Source organism: Aquarana catesbeiana, linkage group LG02 (genome assembly GCF_042186555.1).
Source record: "Aquarana catesbeiana isolate 2022-GZ linkage group LG02, ASM4218655v1, whole genome shotgun sequence".
Lineage (NCBI taxonomy): Eukaryota > Metazoa > Chordata > Amphibia > Anura > Ranidae > Aquarana > Aquarana catesbeiana.
The window spans coordinates 28,582,183-28,600,691 of NC_133325.1; positions in this window are offsets into that span (position 1 = coordinate 28,582,183).

An 18,509-nucleotide genomic window follows, 5' to 3' on the forward strand; every position below is an offset into this window, starting at 1 on the left:
CATACATAAACTTTAGCTTTAAACTTTAACTTTAGCATACTCTGATCCCTTCTTCAGGATTTATACATTTCAATCTGACTGACAAAGGGATCTGAGTTATCCTGAAAGCTTGCATCTTTAATAACTCAAGTTAGCCAATAAAGGGGATCACATAAGCTGCATAATTTCTGCATGTATTGATGGCTAACATGGAACAGTGTTGTACTGCTAAAGGTCCTGCTGAAATCTTCCCCTCAATTCAGCCAACTGGTGTTCCCACACCTCCTTGTCTCTGAGAACACCTGTTGGCTGAAATGGAAGATTACTTTGGGCAATTTACATCCATGAGTTTGTGTAGCCCGTCTGACCCTAGTACAATGTTTTTTGTTACTTTGTATGATTTAGGGCCAAATATCCAAATATATGACCTGGTTGGACATCTCATCCCAAAACCATGGACATTAGTATCGAGCTGCCTTCCTTAATGGCTGTAACAGCCTCTATTTGTTCTGAGAAGACTTTCCATTAAATTTTGGAGTGTGTTTGCGGAAATTTTGCCCGTTCAACCAAATGAGCATTTGTGAGGTCAGGTAATAATGATGGGTGAGAAGACCTGGCTCTCCATCAGTGTTCCAGTCCATCCCAAAGGTGTTCAATAGGGCGGAGGTCAGGGCTCTGTGCAGGACACGAGTTCCTCCACACCAAACTCATCAAACCATATCTTTATTGACTAGAAAAAACTTGAAGCGTCGCTCTAAGCGAGGGGAGAAGTTCTCCTCCCCTGGCCCTCAGATGTGGAGTGCTGGCATCTAAATGAACACATCCAGTGGTAGCAATATCAAGTATCCCAGGATATCCCTATTCTGAGGCCTCAGCTAGCGCTACTCCACTAATCAAGTCCACTGACCTGTTTTGCCCCATCCACTGGGCTTAGACAAAGCCCCAGGGCGGGGCAAAATGTGTTGGGTACATGGTTAGTGGAGTAGTGCTGGCTGGGTTTGGGTCAGGAGAGCGGCATCCCAGATGCTTGATATTATTATTGCTGCATTTATTTATGGAGCTGGCCTTCTACACAGGGGTACAGTCATGGTGGAACAGAAAAAGGCCTTGTCTGGAACATCATGTCAGCTGTAAGGCCCCTTTCAGACAGAGTAGAATCCATCCAAGCAGATCCCCCGGCTCAGAAGGGGATCTCTCCGCTGATCTTCACTGAGCAGGCAGATGACAGGCTCTGTATAGCGGACACGGACACAGCCACAGCCACAGCCACGCTGTTCTCTATAGGGCGGTCAGATTGAAACAGACTACCTATCTGTTTCCATCCGATCCGAACTGCAGGACGATCCCCATCTGTCTGTTTTAAGCGGATCAGATTGGATGCTGGCAGGTGACAGCGAACACATGTCTGCTGACATCCGCCTCCTCATAGAGAAAAATAGATGGTCTGGTCGGGTCCGTCTGAAAACCAGACAGGTGGACCCTATTGGTCCGCTGGTGTGAAGGAAGCCTAATGCCGCATACACACGATCGGATTTTCCGACAACAAAAACGTGGATTTTTTTCCGAAGGATGTTGGCTCAAACTTGTCCTGCATACACACGGTCACACAAATGTTGCCGGAAATTCCGAATGTCAAGAACGCGGTACAACGAGCCGAGAATAAGGAAGTTCAATAGCCAGTGCAGCTCCTTCTGCTTGATTCAGAGCATGCGTGAACTTTTGTGCGATGGGCTTGTGTACACACGATCGGACTTTCCGACAACAAGTTTTGTTGTCGGAAAATTTGAGAGCCTGCTCTCAAACATTTGTGTGCGGAAATTCGACAGGAAATGTTCGATGGAGCCTACACACGGTCGGACTTTCCGACAACAAGCTCACATCGAACATTTCCCGTCGGAAATTACGATCGTGCGTATGCGGCATTAGAGAGATGGTGCCAGCCATAAGGCTTGTGATTGGACTCATGCCCATGTGCATACACAGATATTCAGACATGGGAGCCTAACTAAGCGTGCATAGGAGTGCGAGCACAACACCGTGCATGTGGGCGCACGGCATGTCCACCACAGATACTGGCACCTAGCGGCTTATTTAAACTTGGGCCCTGAATGGGATCCCTCTTCAAAGAACAACACAGGTGTAAAGCAGTCATTACATTGTTCTCAGTTTTTTCCATAATTTTTTTTTCCATAATATAAACATTGTTCTCGGTTATGCTTGAGGACTACAGAACCCCTCCAATCCATGTTATGGAGAAGAGGTAAAGAGGAGGTGTTCTGGATTCCTGTCCTACGGTGACAACGCTGCTCCTCCATAGACACAGTACGGTGAGTGTTGTCACCCTAGAACAGGAAGTGTGTTACTGGCAGGATGACCAGGAAAAATGCCTGCAAAAAGAAAACAAATGCAACCACATCTCAGGACTGGTTAGTTGCAACATACTACATTTGTGTTCTTGAGTTTGAATACCATTAATTTCCTTATGATGATCTAGTAGACTATATATGTGCACACTGCACAGTATCAGGCAGCTGCAGGAATAGCTGATGAAATCTTGGATATATGAAAATTAGTCTTCTTATGTTTAGAAAAATATTCTCCTCCCGTATCATCCGCTAGTCACAGACAGTTCTTATTACTGCTCCAAAAATAGGTTGAAAAGCATCAAATTTCAGCACCTGCCCATTGTAGAGGAATTCCCCTGAGAACTTCATATGGTGGAATCAGGAGAGAAAAGGACAGAGATTCTCATCAACGCTCAATACACCATGAGGGAGGATTACACATCCCCCATCACAGCGAGGTGGACAGAGATCTTCCATCACTACAAGGAGATGTACATAGAAATACACACTCATCACCTGATGGGGAACTCATTCTGTAATGGCTTCATTGTATATTAATGTATGATGAGAGAGATCTGACTGGGCTTTTCTGTGCTGCACTATGGCCAATGTCAGAGCTATATACAGTGCCTTGAAAAAGTATTCATACCCCTTGAAATTTTTCACATTTTGTCATGTTACAACCAAAAACTTAAATGTATTTTATTGGGATTTTATGTGATAGACCGACACAAAGTGGCACGTAATTGTAAAGTGGAAGGAAAATTATATATGGTTTTCAACATTTCTCACAAATAAATATGTAAAAAGTGTGGGGGGCATTTGTATTCAGCCCCCCCAAGTCAGTACATTGTAGAACCACCTTTCACTGCAATTACAGCTGCAAGTCTTTTTGGGGATGTCTCTACCAGCTTTGCACATCTAGAGAGTAGGGATGGGCCTAACAGACATCTGTTCGGTTCGCACCAGAACTTTCGAACACCGCAAAAGTTCGGACCCGGGGCCGGGTCACCCGGTTACGTAACGGGTGACCCCGCCCCCTCTAACATCACGGGGAAAGCCATAGGGAAGTCCCCATCAAGTCCCTGTGCGTCAGAGGGGGGCGGGGTCACCAGGTGGCCCCACCCTCCGTTATATAAGAAATGTCAGAAGAAGAGAAGCGTCACACAGCAGGAGCCTCCAATGGATGCGGAGCGGCCCAAGAACGAAGCGGGGAAGAAGACGCCGCGGAGGAAGATGCTGGACGAGAACACCGGAGCAAGAAGCAGAGGATCGGAGGAAGAAGCAGAGGAAGAAGAAGATGGAGGAAGAAACTGAAGGAAGAAGGAATGAAGGAAGAAGACCCGAAGAAGATGGAAAGAAGAAGACTTTAAATAAAGGAAGGAATAAAGGTCTCTTGTCATTTTTAACATTTTTGACACTTTTTTTGTGAAATGGTAGGGGTACTTTTGTACGCCATTACCATTTCACACAGGGTGGGCGGGATCTGGGGGTCCCCTTGTTAAAGGGGGCTTCCAGATTCTGATAAGCCCCCCGCCCGCAGACCCCCACAACCACCGGCCAAGGGTTGTGGGGATGAGGCCCTTGTCCTCATCAACATGGGGACAAGGTGCTTTGGGGGGCATACCTTAAAGCACCCTCCCAATGTTGAGGGCATGTGGCCTGGTACGGTTCAGGAGGGGGGGGGGGGGCGCTCTCTCGTCCCTCCCTCTTTTCCTGCGGCCTGCCAGGTTGCATGCTCGGATAAGGGTCTGGTATGGATTTTTTTTTTTAATTTATTTTGGCACGGGTTCCCCTTAAAATCCATACCAGACCTGAAGGGCCTGGTATGGAATTTAGGGGGAATCCCACGCCATTTTTTTTTTTTAATTTTGGTTCGGGGTTCCCCTGTGGGGAAATCCCATGTCGTTTTTATCAATGAACTTTTATGTGTATTGTCGAACCGACAATTCATTAATAGCCTCGAGTAGTTTTAAATGACTTTTTTTCCTCTGAAATGTCATTTTGCTGTCAAAATGTTCTAAACACAGGAAACATGCGCCCCTTTACAGGCATACTATGGACACCCTCCACGTACGCAATTTAAAGTCATATTAATTTTTTTTTGTTTCACTTTAAGCATTATTAAAATCACTGCTCCCGAAAAAACGTCCGTTTTTAAAACTTCTTTTTGCATTGATACATGTCCCCTGGGGCAGGACCCAGGTCCCCAAACACTTTTTATGGCAATACTATGCATATAAGCCTTTAAAATTAGCACTTTTGATTTCTCCCATAGACTTTTAAAGGGTGTTCCGCGGCTTTCGAATTTGCCACGAACACCTCAAATTGTTCGCTGTTCGGCGAACAGCCGATGTTCGAGTCGAACATGAGTTTGACTCGAACTCGAAGCTCATCCCTACTCATGACCCAGTAAGTCAGTGGATCATCAGCTGGAAAGCTCTCCATCTTTGTTTTGGCCCCGAAGTAATCATCCACCATGTGATGCATACGCTGCCGATGGGATGTGGAAGCTGACAGCCCTGGGTGGCGAGGACTAAAAAAATTCCAAAATGCCTCACTTAGGCAGACACCTTCTCCAACACTCCTCTCTTGACCAACAGAAGACTCAAAATTAAACTACGTTTTCCATGACACTGTAACCTACTGGACTCAGGAAAAACGTTCAATAAAATCCTCTTTATCATGTCCTCAAGAGATTTTCTGCACTCTCTGTGGGGACGCCAAGTATTCTTGGGTCCTTTCGCAGGCTTTGAAGCATGAGGTTGCCCATGCACCTCATATTTGCTGAGGCTTGAGAAGCAGACTCCTGGGGGTCACTCAGGATGACAGCATCTGGAACTTCCTCCTCCTAGCCACGTATTACTCCCAAGGGTCCTGGGGTTTGAAAGCTATTGCTTACAGATTAACGCATGTCTTCCTCTTCTTCGAAGCCTATGAAAGTGCCAGAATCCTCCTCCTCATCCTCCTCCCCTCTCTCCTCCTGTGTGTTCTGTGACATAGGAATGATGGTGTCTGCATAAAGTGGGCCTTGAGAGGAAAGGAAGTCCTCCTCTTCCTCCTGCTGATCTGCTTCCAGTGCCCTGTCCATAATGCCATGCAGGGTCTGCTCCAGCAGGAACACAAGAGGGATTGTGTCACTGATGCATGCACTGTCACAGTGTCATCAGTGACCTCATCCGCTCAGTGGAAATGAGGCATAAACTAATATTCTACACTGACAATTGAAGAAAATAGCACAGTATAGCACACTAACTAACTAATAGCACTTAACAGGACCCTGTTCTATCTCTCTTTACGCCAAAATCACACAAAATGGCTGCCAATAAAAGAATACTTTTATACTGTGGGGCAGGAATGAGCCATGATTGGATAAAGTCATGATGACAGTGTCCAATCATGACTCTGACAGTGCTCTGTGCCCTGATTGGCTGAATCTTCCACTGCTTCAGCCAATCAGGGCTTGCAATGCACTGTTCAGTGCCGCAATGCATTGTGATCAGTTCGGGGGGGGAACAAACATTTGTTCGGATGTTCGCCGAAAGGCCAAACCCCGAAAGTTCGGCCTGAACTTATGCTCGGGCCGAACTGTTCGCCCCATCCCTACTACAGAGTGATATTTTTGCCCATTCTTCTTTGCAAACTCGCTCAAGCTCTGTCAGATTCTGTCAGCATCTGAGAACAGCAATTTTCAAGTCTTGACACAGATTCTCTATTGGTTTTAGGTCTGGACTGGGACTGGGCCATTCTAATGCCGCATACACACGAGCGGACCAGATTCCCTGTCCCTGCTGAAGAAAAGCATCCCCACAACATAATGCTGCCACCACCATGTTTCACGGTGGGGATGGTGTGTTCAGGGTGATGTGCAGTGTTAGTTTTCCGCCACACATAGCGTTTTGCTTTTAGGCCAAAAAGTTAAATTTTGACCAGAGCACCTTTTTCCACATGTTTTCTGTGTCCCCCACATGGCTTCTCGCAAACTGCAAACGGGACTTCTTATGGCTTTCTTTATACAATGACTTTCTTCTTGCCACTCTTCCATAAAGGCCAGATCTGTGGAGAGCACGACTAATAGTTGTCCTGTGGACAGATTCTCCTATGGGAGCTGTGGATCTCTGCAGCTCCTCCAGAGTTACCATGGACCTCTTGTCTGCTTCTCTGATGAATGTTCTCCTTGCCAGTTTAGGTGGACGGCCATGTCTTGGTAGGTTTGCAGTTGTGCCATACTCTTTCCATTTGCGGATGATGGATTGAACAGTGCTCCATGAAATGTTCAAAGCTTGGGATATTTTTTTAAAACCTAGCCCTGCTTTAAACTTCTCCACAACTTTCCCTGACCTGATTAGTGTGTTCCTTGGCCTTCATGATGCTGTTTGTTCACTAAGTTTCCCTAACAAAACTCTGAGGGCTTCACAGAACAACTGTATTTATACTAAGGTTAACTTACGCAATTGGTTCCACTAGATTTTAGTTAGGGGTATCAGAGTAAAAGGGGCTGAAAACAAATGCCCCCCACACTTTTCAGATATTTGTTTGTATTTGAAACACCATTTATCATTTTCTTTTCACTTCACAATTATGTGCCACTTTGTGTTGGTCTATCACATAAAATCCCAATAAAATACATTTACGTTTTTCGGATTATGGATTGAACAGTGCTCTGTGAGATGTTCAAAGCTTGGGATTTTTATTTATAACCTAACCCTGCTTTAAACTTCTTCATAACTTTATCCCTGACCTGTCTGGTGTGTTCCTTGGCCTTCATGATTATTATTATTATTATTATTATTATATCATGATGCTGTTTGTTCACTAAGGTTCTCTAACAAACCTCTGGGGGTTTCACAGAACAGCTGTATTTATACTGAGATTAAATTATACACAGGTGGACTCTATTTACAAATTAGGTGATTTGTGATGGTGATTGGTTCCACTAGATTTTAGTTAGGGGTATCAGTGTAAAGGGGGTTGAATACAAATGGACGCCAAACTTTTCACATATTTATTTGTAAAACATTTTGAAAACCATTTATCATTTTCCTTCCACTTCACAATTACGTGCCACTTTGTGTTGGTCTATCAAATAAAATCCCAATAAAATTCATTTACATTTTTGGTTGTAACATGACAAAATGTGGAAAATTTCAAGGGGTATGAATACTTTTTCAAGGCACTGGAAATGTATAAAAATAATAGTGTGTGACTGTGGGGGGACATTAGAGTGTAAGCTCCTCTGGTACAGGGACTGATGTGACAGGCTCAGTGTTCTCTGTGCAGTGCTGTGGTATATGTCAGAGCTATAAAAATGTAATAAAATGATGGGACATAAATACAAATAAAACAAGCCCCGCTCTGGCCCAGCCCCAGAGTGTACTATATTGGAATTACAGATGTGAAGCCAGTGTCACAGATGTTTCCCTTTAGTGATGTGGGGACGGAGAGGATGCTGGGTTGGGATCGGACGTTTTGATCTCGCGGTAAGGTCGGGCATCTTAGCGTCCCTGGTCGGTGCGCTCTGTGCTGTACGCCTGGTTCTGGTGTGTCGTTAGGCTGGAGGTTCTCCTCTGAAAGGTTGTGTACCCTGATATGGGGTGACCCTCCTCTCACACCATCACTGGCAGTGCAGCCCCCCTCCCTTCTATACTTCACAGCTAACAACTATGGCAGACTTTCCTGTGAGTGCAGGAAGAGCAGTGTGGAGACATGGAGGAAGGGGGTGTGCGGGTCAGACAAAGAGAAGGAGGAGACCGAGGGGGAGGGGGGACACCGCCATCATTTCTTCCATGGAACTTCACTGTCACCCCACTGCACCTCTCACCCTGTACACTATCGTGTACACCACACTGCATATACACCGCACTGCATATACACCACACTACACACTGCATATACACCGCACTGCATATACACCACATTACACACTGCATATACACCGCACTGCATATACACCACATTACACACTGCATATACACCGCACTGCATATACACCACATTACACACTACATATACACCACATTACACACTACATATACACCACATTACACACTACATATACACCACATTACACACTGCATATATACTGCACTGCATATACACCACATTACACACTACATATACACCACATTACACACTACATATACACCACACTACACACTGCATATACACCACATTACACACTGCATATACACCGCACTGCATATACACCACATTACACACTGCATATACACCGCACTGCATATACACCACATTACACACTACATATACACCACACTACACACTGCATATACACCACATTACACACTGCATATACACCGCACTGCATATACACCACACTACACACTGCATATACACCACATTACACACTGCATATACACCGCACTGCATATACACCACATTACACACTGCATATACACCGCACTGCATATACACCACATTACACACTACATATACACCACACTACACACTGCATATACACCACATTACACACTGCATATACACCGCACTGCATATACACCACATTACACACTGCATATACACCGCACTGCATATACACCACACTACACACTGCATATACACCACATTACACACTACATATACACCACATTACACACTACATATACACCACACTACACACTGCATATACACCACATTACACACTGCATATACACCACACTACATATACACCACATTACACACTACATATACACCACATTACACACTACATATACACCACACTACACACTGCATATACACCACATTACACACTGCATATACACCGCACTGCATATACACCACATTACACACTGCATATACACCGCACTGCATATACACCACACTACACACTGCATATACACCACATTACACACTGCATATACACCGCACTGCATATACACCACACTACACACTGCATATACACCACATTACACACTGCATATACACCACACTACATATACACCACATTACACACTACATATACACCACATTACACACTACATATACACCACACTACACACTGCATATACACCACATTACACACTGCATATACACCGCACTGCATATACACCACACTACACACTGCATATACACCACTTTACATATACACCACATTACACACTGCATATACACCGCACTACATATACACCACATTACACACTACATATACACCACATTACACACTACATATACACCACATTACACACTACATATACACCACACTACATATACACCACACTACACACTGCATATACACCGCACTACATATACACCACATTACACCGCACTACATATACACCACATTACACACTGCATATACACCGCACTACATATACACCACACTACACACTGCATATACACCGCACTACATATACACCACACTACACACTGCATATACACCACACTACATATACACCACGTTACACACTGCATATACACTGCACACTACATATACACCACATTACACACTGCATATACACCACACTACATATACACCACGTTACACACTGCATATACACTGCACACTACATATACACCACATTACACACTGCATATACACTGCACACTACATATACACCACATTACACACTGCATATACACCACACTACATATACACCACATTACACACTGCATATACACCACACTACATACTGCATATACACCACACTACATATACACCACATTACACACTGCATATACACCACACTACATATACACCACATTACACACTGCATATACACTGCACACTACATATACACCACATTACACACTGCATATACACTGCACACTACATATACACCACATTACACACTGCATATACACTGCACACTACATATACACCACATTACATATACACCACACTACACACTGCATATACACTGCACACTACATATACACCACATTACACACTGCATATACACTGCACACTACATATACACCACATTACACACTGCATATACACCACACTACATATACACCACATTACACACTGCATATACACCACACTACATACTGCATATACACCACACTACATATACACCACATTACACACTGCATATACACCACACTACATATACACCACATTACACACTGCATATACACTGCACACTACATATACACCACATTACACACTGCATATACACTGCACACTACATATACACCACATTACACACTGCATATACACTGCACACTACATATACACCACATTACACACTGCATATACACTGCACACTACATATACACCACATTACATATACACCACACTACACACTGCATATACACCACACTACACACTGCATATATACTGCACACTACATATACACCACATTACATATACACCACACTACATATACACCACACTACACACTGCATATACACCACACTACATATACACCACATTACACACTGCATATACACCATACTACACACTGCATATATACTGCACACTACATATACACCACATTACATATACACCACACTACATATACACCACACTACACACTGCATATACACCACACTACATATACACCGCACTACATATACACTGCACACAACATATACACCACACTACACACTGCATATACACCGCACACAACATATACACCACATTACACACTGCATATACACCACACACAACATATACACCACATTACACACTGCATATACACCGCACACTACATATACACGGCACACACTACACACTACATATACACCACACTACACACACACCGCACACTACATATACACCACACACTACATATACACCACACACTACATATGCACCACACTACACACCGCACAGTACATATACACCGCACACTACAAATTCTCTGCACACTACACACTACATATACACTGCACACCATGGACACAGTGCACGCTCTGCTACATTGTACCGCACACTCCACATACAAATAGAAAACGACTGTGTAAACATCTATACATAGCATGGGGAATTTTCACTGATCACTTTGCACACCAAGGTTTACACCGCACTTTTCTGTACATCCAAACCCCAAAAATGTACACTGTGTGACAAATTAAGACTGTGGCTCACACACTTCCCATACACAATGTATACATCTGACTTCTACACACACTGCAGATTTACAATCACACACCCTCCTGGGCGCCCTCCTTGGTTCTGTTCTCATAATTCATCTTCTTCCTCCGGATCCATTGTCGGAATTTAGTCATTTGGTCAGGAAAGGGACAGAAATAACCCTTCCTGTTCTCAGCGGAATTCACTTTACACTGCGTGCAGAAATAAACAGGTGGAGGCACCAGAGTCTGACCCCCCCAGCCCAATATGACAGTCTCTCCCCTCCTCCATTCATTGTTCTATAAACTGTCACAGGTCAGCAGAGCGGTCACTCACCTGTCACTCATGTTCACTTTCACATAGTGTTTTCCCCCAGGGAGAATGTATTAAAGGGGCACTCCAGGGTTGTTTAAATGCTAGAGTGCAAACATAACCATTAGGATGTGTTTGGGCTAGAACATGCGCATTTTCATGCTTTGAGGTGCATTGTGTTAGCTTATTCACAATGGGTCGTAATACATCCCATCTGGAGGTGCGTTTAAAATGTATGAGAATGTATAAGCTTCAACAAGTTTCAAAAGTTTTCAATCTTCTTAAATCTGCAACTTTTAAAATAATTTTTAGATAGGTATAATGTTAAAATCATTCCTGGTGATCCTGCCATGAAAATTGTTGTTTCCCTGCTTCTTGTTTTATGGTGACACTTGTCTCCAAATTGTGCTCCTGTGTTGTCCCAATGTCACATACACCACTTAGGGGAACAGTTCCTGTGTTGTCACCCTGTCTTCTTATGCAACCCTGATGGTGCCAGCTGAGCTCCTGTGCTGTCAGCCTCTTACTGCACCCCTAATGGTGCCAGCTGAGGTCCTGTGCTGTCAGCCTCTTACTGCACCCCTAATGGTGACAGCTGAGCTCCTTTGCTGTCAGCCTCTTACTGCACCCCTAATGGTGACAGCTGAGCTCCTTTGCTGTCAGCCTCTTACTGCACCCCTAATGGTGACAGCTGAGCTCCTGTGCTGTCAGCCTCTTACTGCACCCCTAATGGTGACAGCTGAGCTCCTTTGCTGTCAGCCTCTTACTGCACCCCTAATGGTGACAGCTGAGCTCCTTTGCTGTCAGCCTCTTACTGCACCCCTAATGGTGACAGCTGAGCTCCTTTGCTGTCAGCCTCTTACTGCACCCCTAATGGTGACAACTAAGCTCCTATTTTGTCACTCTGTCATGTGCACCCTTGATGGTGACAAGTGAGCACCAGTGTTGTCACCCTGTCACTTTACCCCTGATGGTGACAATAAATGGCCGTACCGACACACATTGCACAGGTGTGGTCCATCGTCACCACTTTCAGGAAGTCTCCAGAGCAATAATGCTGGAGCAAGTGCATGTAGACAGGAAGTGGCTTAAAGCGGCTGCAGGAGATCAGCAACACTGGGATAAGGTAAAAAAATATGAGAATTGTTTATGTTAAACAGCGCTGTAGCAAACTAAACGCCATCCATTTTAAGTTTAGAACCCTCTTTAATATTACAAATATAATAACTATACAGTGTTTTGTGTAATTGCATGTATTCAATATTACCTTTTACGTTAAAGCTGAGCTCCGGGGTATACTAATATTATCTACTTCATCATGTGTATTCTTCTTGAATCTCAGTGCTCTTGGTGTATTTCTTCCAGATCTGTGCAGTAATCCAGTGTGAGATTTCCTATAATAAAGACCAAACTTCTTTTTACTTTTTCATTTTTCTCTTTCTCTTTCTTTCACCCTTTTCACTCTAACCCATTCTCACTGCTTCATACTCTTTTCTCCATTTTTTTCACACTATTCTCACCTATTCACTTCGTGTTTCCGTTTTTCAGGTCTTTTTCTTCACAGCTATGGTCTTTCTTCACCCCCTTTTCTTTCACTCAGTTTTCCTTTTTTGTTTCACCATCCCCCTTCCCTGGTCTTTTTCTGTACTATCTTGGTTATTTCTCTCATATTCTATTCTCTCTTTCTCTGAACTTTTTTTCTTTTACTTCTTCACTTTTTTCCTTCTCTTTCTTTTATTCGTTTTTTACTCCAACCCATTTTCACTCCTTCATATTCTCCCTTCATTTTTTTCACACTATTCTTACCTATTCACCTCGTGTTTTTGCTTTTCAGGTCCTTTTTTTTCCCCCCTTCCACTGAGGTCACCCCGTCACACTCTGACCCAATCTGGGGATTTCTCGTTGCCGGGTCTGCTGCCTGGACACACTCCCTCAGCTTCGGACCCTGGCATTGTGGGTGGGCTCTGCATTCAGGGCTGCGCCGCCTTTGCACGGACGCATTTGTAAGTTCATGGTCTTTGTGGAAGAATGTGGAATTTTATGTTTTACGTTTGCCCACTCGTCCTTTAAACTACTCTAAATATTGCTAATTTCCCCTATTTATAGGTGATTAATACGGTTATGCTCCTGATGAGTGGCTATAAGGTCCAGAAACGGCGTAGAGCTTACAACTACCTTTATTCACACACCATTATTAGCTATGTATGGACGTTCCATTGTTATTGCATTTTGTCTTTGCCACTTTTTTCTGGTGACACTGCGTGCCACATATTTACTGTTATGCATTTTTTATTCATATCCTCATATGTTTACATACAAGTCCTTGTTGGAATGTATTTTATGATTGAATACAAATTATATTTATTGAGCTATGTGCCTACAAATGTAAACTTATGAATTTATGTATTACTTCATATTAAAAAATTGAAACTTTATTCTAGTTTGACTTCTGCTCCCGTGTGCCTCACTTAAAGTCCCACATCCTTTTTCCTTTTTAGTTTTTAATATTGAACCGGGATGGAGGAGGGGTATGAACGGCCCCACTATCCTCATTTAAAGTCCCAATACTGCTGATTTCTCTCCTTTTAATCATATATTAAAGACCACTCACTACTGCTCCCTCTCCTTGTGCATGGTGACTGGTCTTGTCTCCACCCCCTCCTGTAGTTTTCTACAGACAAACTATAGTGGGTGGAGTCTGCTGGGCCCCCTCCCACAGCTCTGCTCTCAGCACCGACCATGCACAGCCCAGTGATGATGTCACCGCTGCTTTTACAAGGTAATAGCTCAGTTTGCACAGGAATTTGGTACACACAAAGTGGATTATATCCTTTGTGGTTATGTTAATTACATTTTTGTGCCTGGAGTTCAGCTTTAGTTTACTATATGCCTATTGCAGGGAATGTGGCAATGTTGTACATCACATTTTGGGATTCTCATGATTGGCTAGCTTGCTGAAATGCTCATAACTCCACCTGAATGTATGTGGGATTGCCTGCAAAACATTTATTGTTTATATTATCTAATAGCACACCTCCCAACTGTAGCGCCCTCTACCTTTAGGTAGGTGCTTTATAGTATTTTTCTGATATTGTAGGATATAGGGACAGGTAAATTTAGCCAGGTCTAGGTTAATTTAGGGTTGGAAGTATCAGAATAGAAGGGGGTGTGGCCACCTACACTTGGGCTCAGGGAGACCTACGCTGAAAAAACGGTGTACAATGTACTCCATACTCATTCACATAGGGTGAGGGGCCGGGATCTGGGGCCCCCCTTATTAAAGGGGGCTTCCGAATTCTGATAAACCCTCCGCCCGCAGACCCTGACAACCAACGGCCAGAGGCCTTTATCCTCATCAACATGGGGACAAGGTGCTTTTGGGTTGGGGGGCCGCAGGGCGCCCCCTTCCCCAAAGCGCCCACCCCTCATGTTGAGGGCATGCGGCCTGGTACGGTTCAGGATGGGGGGGGGGCGCTCGCTTGTCCCCACCCCCTTTCCTTAACGGCCGGGCTGCGTGCTCGTATAAAGGTCTGGTATGGATTTTGGACGGACCCCCACGCCATTTTTCCGGCGTAGGGGGTTCCCCTTAAAATCCATACCAGACCTAAGGGCCTGGTATGCCCCTGGAGGGGAACCCATGCCGGTTTTTTATTTAAAATTTGGCGCGGCGTTCTCCCTCATGATTCACACCAAACACCTGTCAGCAATGTTTGTCGCTCATCAGGAAAAGGAAAAAAACACAGTTTTCCTTTCCCGATGAGCGAGCCAGCGTGAGATGTACAGTACCCTGTCGCCGAGAACCAGCGCAATGGGATCGCGCTGGAAACACATTCTCGCGGTCAGGTACTGTAGCACTCATTGTAAAGGATTTCAGCAAGTTCAATAGAGGCTGGAACAGATAAAATATTTGCAGCAAATCATATTTTCCTCTACATATTTGGATGAGTCCAGGCAGAGCTGGGGTTCCAACTTCCAATGGATAGGTGAGATAGTCTGCATGTGTGTGGTCGTCTGCTGACATACCCCTACGGGGGCAGGAGTGGGATGCTGCACTGTGTCCTCCCACAATGATCACTATCCCCCCCACTATTGTACTGAGATGGTAATTGTTGGTCAATTTGCCATTTTGACAGATTCCCCCCATTGTCAGGAGGACACAATGGAAGCCATCAATATCTCAGTCACCCAGAAGGCGTCAGACATTACAATGCAAATTAATCTCAATTAGACAAACCGAGGCAGCTGTGCAGAGACACACCCCAATGGCAGCAGACACAGAATGAATAGACATGAGATACTGCCTGGGTACAATCATTAATTCTCATCCGACAGTATAGGGGTGTGCGATTCCACATCTCAGCAGACACACCCAGACATTTGTTTGATGAGGGGTGCATGGGCAAGGGGTGCCTTGATAATCCCCAGAGGGGGCATTCATGAGGAAAGGGTGCTTTTATTATTCTGATGGGGATGTAAATTATTATTATTATTATTATTATACAGTATTTATATAGCGCCAACAGTTTACGTAGCGCTTTACAACTTGAGGGTAGACAGTACAAGTACAATACAATTTGATACAGTAGGAATCAGAGGGCCCTGCTCCTTAGAGCTTACAATCTAAGAAATGGGGGTATATGAGGAAGGCGCAGTCTAAGGCTGGCCATAGAGGAGTAGAAAATGGTTTTATAAAGAGTGTGATAATGCCATCATTTATAAATATACCCCCCCACACATATTGACGTTCATGCACAACACAAAAGGTACATATTTTTGTCGATCGATTACAGGATAAACACTCATGCTCATGCGCACTACGATTTATAGTGTTGTTCTTGATCATCTACGCTACTGATGCTTCAGAAATCAGTCGCTCGTACTAAAAATTCCAACATTACTGTTTTTTGTAATAAATCTTTGCATATTGAGAATTGATAGGAGCTCACTAACATTTGGAAAGTTGAACAATCGGGCTCATCTTTGGCCAGCCTTATAATCCTGGTGTGGGGTATATGAGGGGGTGCACCCTTATAATCCTTCTGTGGGGTATGAGGAGGGTGCAGTCTTATAATCTTGGTGTGGGGTATATGAGGAGGGTGCAGTCTTATAATCTTGGTGTGGGGTATATGAGGAGGGTGCAGTTTTATAATCCTGGTGTGGGGTATATGAGGAGGGTGCATCCTTATAATCCTGGTGTGGGGAATATGAGGAGGGTGCATCCTTATAATCTTGGTGTGGGGTATATGAGGAGGGTGCAGTTTTATAATCCTGGTGTGGGGTATATGAGGAGGGTGCATCCTTATAATACTGGTGTGGGGAATATGAGGAGGGTGCATCCTTATAATCTTGGTGTGGGGTATATGAGGAGGGTGCATCCTTATAATCTTGGTGTGGGGTATATGAGGAGGGTGCACCCTTATAATCCTGGTGTGGGGAATATGAGGAGGGTGCATCCTTATAATCCTGGTGTGGGGTATATGAGGAGGGTGCATCCTTATAATCTTGGTGTGGGGTATATGAGGAGGGTGCACCCTTATAATCCTGGTGTGGGGTATATGAGGAGGGTGCATCCTTATAATCCTGGTGTGGGGAATATGAGGAGGGTGCATCCTTATAATCTTGGTGTGGGGTATATGAGGAGGGTGCACCCTTATAATCCTGGTGTGGGGAATATGAGGAGGGTGCATCCTTATAATCTTGGTGTGGGGTATATGAGGAGGGTGCAGTTTTATAATCCTGGTGTGGGGTATATGAGGAGGGTGCATCCTTATAATACTGGTGTGGGGTATATGAGGAGGGTGCACCCTTATAATCCTGGTGTGGGGTATATGAGGAGGGTGCATCCTTATAATCCTGGTGTGGGGTTTATGAGGAGGGTGCACCCTTATAATCCTGGTGTGGAGTATATGAGGAGGGTTCAGCCTTATAATCCTGGTATGGGGTATAGGTAATAAGAAAAACTACACTTAGTGCCAATCAAATCACATAAACTTATAGAGCCTCACTCAAACACAAAATACAAGTGTAGTACAGTCCCCTAGAGGACTGCTCAGTATTACCTGCTCATCTGCATAGCCGTGACTGGGTGAACTTTTTGACCCACCTGACACTCTGGGTTCAGACATCCTTGTATCACTGTAGGGCAATAATCAGACAACTCAATGTATTTAGGTTCTATGATTATTTTACTTGAACCAATAAAAGGGGAAGTTGTCACAAACAGGAGGTGATAAATCTGCTGAGTTCTAAGCGACAGCGCCAACTCAGCAAAAGAATTCCTCCGAAATGCACAAGATGATATTCTAACCACAAAACACATATACATATATGTACACTTCCTTTAGGAATACATTTGTCTCCCCCCTAGACAGATGATACAGCTAACTGCTTATACTGCTACTATGAAAACGATGGAACCTGCCCAGCCTATAACGCTATTCTAACAAGGAGAACGGTCTGTGGAAGAGTAATATAGGGGGCCTGTCTACAAGTAATGGCAATAAAGTCCACGTTGCAGATCTAATATTTTTCACCGGCTAGTTGGAGCTTGTTAACTGTAATTCGATGGAGTGTAGTGAGACAATAAATTCCTTGGAATGGAGAAGCTAAAGATGTCTAAGCACAGTGTTCAAATAATGCAGTAAAGTATCCCTGGGGTAAAGATGTCTGTGCAAAATGTCTCAATGCTAGTGTGACAAAGAATGAATAAAGGTCGAGCGATTTGCCCTCTCACAAACCAGATCACTCCGATGTCTTCTGAACAGGAACTCCTGTAGCGACAATCGTGCAGCGGGTCCGCTGTCTCAATCTTTGGGGTTCTGTTTACCAGAGCCTGG